The sequence below is a fragment of the Vombatus ursinus genome, unplaced genomic scaffold (assembly GCF_900497805.2).
Source record: "Vombatus ursinus unplaced genomic scaffold, bare-nosed wombat genome assembly UNPS02014176.1, whole genome shotgun sequence".
Taxonomy (NCBI): domain Eukaryota; kingdom Metazoa; phylum Chordata; class Mammalia; order Diprotodontia; family Vombatidae; genus Vombatus; species Vombatus ursinus.
This window is the reverse complement of record NW_020953954.1, coordinates 800909-805125: the sequence shown is the minus strand read 5'-3', so window position 1 is coordinate 805125 and position 4217 is coordinate 800909. Positions and strand designations below refer to the sequence as shown.

General features: G+C 54.6%; 1 protein-coding gene across 2 annotated transcripts in view; it reads left to right on the top strand.

The window, feature by feature from the left end:
• Positions 1-1428: 1428 nt before the first annotated feature.
• The window catches only part of CEND1 (cell cycle exit and neuronal differentiation 1), a 5094-nt gene continuing 2305 nt past the window's right edge, over positions 1429-4217 (top strand). Inside the window, exon 1 of one of the 2 annotated variants that reach the window (XM_027860244.1) lies at positions 1429-1551. The gene's annotated coding sequence lies outside the window, so the exon portion shown is untranslated. Of the gene's footprint in view, positions 1552-1593; positions 1646-4217 lie in introns of those variants that run through there. The other variant, XM_027860245.1, reaches the window with a different exon arrangement.

Genomic DNA, 4217 nt, shown 5'->3' with positions numbered 1-4217 from the left:
AGGCACTTTTAATACACATTTGTTTTCTTCCTTCCTCTCTCCCTCCCTTCCTTTCTTCTTTCCTTGTTATTCACTAACCAACCCTTTCCTGATCAATTCTGTAATCTCCCCAGGACTCAAAGTCAAGCTCACTGGCCTATAATTTGAAGACTCTGGTCTCTTCCTCCCCATGATTAGTATATTGTTTCCCCTTTTCTAGTTTTGGGGTTCATCTCCCATTTTTCATGCTCTTTCAAATACCCCTGGCCAAAGCTCAGCCAATATGTCTCTGCCCATTTTTTTCAGAGCCTGAGTCTGAATTCATGCAGGGCAGCTCAGGGCCCTCTTCCTTTTCTTGGCTCTCCATTCCCTCGGCCATTTTTGCTCTGACTTGGCCAGCTCCACTTTCTTTAGGAGCAGTGACCTCTCTCTCTTCTTGGGGCCTCTTCTTTCCCACAATGCACCTCTAAGAGCCTGGGGCTATTGGCTGCCTGGCACTGGAGCCCCTTTTCTAGCTCGATGCCCCTGCTTCAGAGCTCTTCTACCCCAGATCAGTAGCAAGCCTGGCCTCCACTCCCATAGCTCTTTCTTAATCCCCATTTCAAGGTGGGTCCCTGGCATGCCCACTCTTTTCTTCAAACAACTCCCTTTTTCTTATGTGGATCAGAGCTATTTGTGAATTCTGATTGACCTTTTCTATCCTGGGTGGGATTTTCCTGTAGAATCAGTGTCTGTGGGGGCACCTTCTTCTGAACTCTGGAATCCCTCTGTCCCCAGTCTTCTAATGGGTGCCAGGCTGTTATGGAGCACCTTCAGACACATTGATACTCACGTCCTTTCTGACAGCCCCCTCCCCCAGGTCCTATCATCTACCACCAGGGCCTGGCCCTACCTCCCCTGAACTGAGAATCTTTCAGGTGAGGGTTCGCCCTTTGTTAGGCTCTCCACCTTTTTGAGGAGGAAGCTGTCATTGCGTTTGGCTTGCAAATGAACTAGAGTCATATATATGTGTACATACACATAGAGTTTTATATATAGTTTTAGAATATATACGTAGGCATACATCTGTTCTTGTATTCCTACCTATATGTGTACAGATAGATAGACAAAGATAGAAAACTCATTTGATGAGCCTTGAACCGGAATAAACTTGGGCTGGGCCTGGGTTGGAGCTAGGATGATGTCAGGCTGGCTACCTGCACTGAGGAAGTCCTGGAGTTCAGGGTTCACCAGGGCTGCTGGAGTGGGTGGAGCTGTCTTAGCCTAGAGGGCAGGGAAGCAGAAGGCCCGCCCCCAGCCTCCCATTGGACCAAAGACGCAGCCCAGACCCACCCTCTGCCAACCCTGGTCCTCAGCTTAGTGCAGCCTGGAGTGGTGCATTGTGGGAAACTCCCAGGTTCTTTTTTTCCTCCCCACCCCCATTCTTCTCCTCTTCTTCCTCCTCTTCCTCCTCCTCCTCCTCCTCCTCCTTATCTTCCTCCTTCTCCTCCTGTCCCTCCTGTCTCTGTGCATCCGGTAGCAACCAGAGAGGTGGGAGAGAACCAGCCTGGTCTGGTCTGACCCTGATTTCTGGTAAGCACCTCATTCCTCAGCTGACTTTTTGTTCCTGCCTGGTGAGGATGAAAGGAAGTGGAGACTGGTATCTGGGACCTGGGATCCAGGGGTGGTGAGTCGGGAGAGAGCTCCGGGGCTTGGGGGTCGAAGGAAGGGTTTTCCCTTCTTGGGGGCTCAGTGCTGCACCACCTGCTTGAAGGTCACTGGGATTAGAAAAGGAGAGGGGAGATGCTGGGGGCCAGGGTCCTCCTTCCTTCTCAGGCAGCAGGCTGGGGCAGCTGGACCTCGTGACCCCTCCCCAGCGGCAGCTGGCTGTGTCTGCGTAGCACACTAGAAGGGGACAGGAATGAAGAATAAAACCTGGGAGGGCTCTTAGGGCTGGGGGGGGGGGGCGGGCCCTTTTGGGGAGGGGCAGGCGTGGTACTTTGTATTTAATGGCGTCATTCTGAGGTTTAAAATAGCCCCAGGTGAGGGGAAGGAGGGTTCTTGGTCTCGCCTTCCTTCTCCTCCTCTTTCTCTTCACCTGGAGTTTCTGACAAGGCTTTTCTCCCCTGGGAGGGAAACCTTAGCACCAGGATCCTTCCCAGATTCTGTGCAGAGCAGAGCTGAGGGTGCGGGGGAGAGAGGGAGGGGCCCTCCAGGGTCCATCCACCCCTCATTCCAGAGCGGGCCAGAGGAGGGGGAGAGGCTCAGGGCCCCCCCTTCTCTCAATAATGGGGGAGGAGGGAAAAGCCTGAGCTTTGACTTTCAAGGTGACCTTCAGAAGGCTCTGTAGGGCAAAGGCGTGGCTTCTACCAGGCCTGGAAGACAGGATGCAGGCAGCAGCCCTCTGTCCCTGAGCTGAGGAGAGGAGGCTAGGTACCTAAGTGTTCCCAGCACAGAAGCAGGGTGGGGAGCCGTGAGAGCCTGGGCTCCGGGTGCAGCCTGGCAGGCTGATTTCAGCCGGCTGCAGTTTGGAGAGCTCCTGGTGGTGAGGTCACCCTTTGAGGCAAAGCTTTCTCGCAGGATGTTGACCCAATCTCAGGTCGTCTCGGCCTCTGCGCCCAGCTTCAGGCTTCTCCCAGACACTGAGACTCTCGGGGTCTTCCTAAGCCCAGTGGTCACGCCCAGATCTCAGGTCACATGACTGCTCCAGTATTGCCTCCCAGATCCTGGGACCACCCTCACAACCCACCCAGTCCCTGAGGCTGCCTCCATGCCCCTGTTCCCCCCTGCAGGGGCTTAGTCTCCACGGCATCAAACTGGGAGGGGAGGCCCCACAGGGAGGAGCTGGGGAGGGGGGTGCTGCTCACCTGGCAGTGGTCGCTACCCTGGAGACAGGCCCGAGGCCCAGTGGGAGCTCTCAGAAGAGTCACTTAGAGGGAGGAGAAGCCAAAGCAGGTGCTCTGTGTACCTGTGTGTGTCTGTGATCTTATGGGTGAGGGGCAGGGACACGGAGGCCCTCAGAGCTGGAGCTGGGGCAGGAAAAGGAAGGAGGGGCAGCCCTGGGAGGAGAGGTGCCCTGCTCTGAGCACACCGTGCCCACAGAAACAGGCGCTAGGAAAAAGAGGAACTCACTGAGTGGTCCTAAGCAAGCCACCTCAGTTTCCTCATCTGCAAAGTGGGGCTAATAGCACGATGTCTATCAGGGTTGGTGTGAGGAAAGCGCTGGACAGTTACAGTGGGTTCAATGCCAGGAGGCATAGGGCAGCTGGAGGGAGGCCCTCTCATTAATGCCACAGGCCTCCAAGCTCCATCCCAGAAGCCTCTGCCAGGCTCAAAGGACTCGGAGCCCAGAGCACTATTTGGCCTGAGCCCTGAGGATGCCCTAGGTGCCCTGTAGCATCTCCATCCCAGCCAAGGCCAGAACAGGGCACTTCCCAAAGCCGGAGTCTGCAAATCCAGGGGAAACTGAACTGCCTTGGGGTGAGTCACTGAAGTGAGCTGGGCCTCAGCTATTACATCTGCAAAATGGAATAATAGCGTGTTGTTCCTGCTTTGTTGGGCGTTTTGAGAGCTCAGTTCATTCAGTAAAGCTCTCTTGGTAGGGTGGCGCTGTGCGAGGGACCCAGATGAGACAGAGGTGCAGGAGTGCCGGGCCTGATTCTGGAACATCCTCCTTAACTTGTGACTGCAGGACCCCTTCACGTGTGAGGAGCCTCAGCTCCTTTTCTAGCCCCGTGTCCTCCCTGCTCCACCATCTGTACACACACATGCCAGGGTCCTGCACATACACATCCATGTGTACACATATTCCCGTGTCCTCCCTGCATGTACTCATCTGTACACACATCCCAGGGTTTCACAGACACCCACACACATACACACTTGTACACACCCATCACGGGTCCTACACACACGTACACATATGTCCCATGTCCTCCCTGTGCCACCATCTGTACACACACATGCCATGGTCCTCCACACCCACACCCATGTGTACACACACATCCCGTGTCCTCCCTGCATGTACTCATCTGTACATATATCCCAGGGTCTCACACATACACACACACACCATCATGGGTCCTACAAACATGTACACATACATCCCATGTCCTCCCTGTGCACACATACACATGCATCCCAGGGTCGGGTCCTACACACACACACACACACACACACACACACACACACCTGTACACATACATCCTGGGTCCTACATTCACACACATACATACACATCCCATGTCCTCCCCACATGC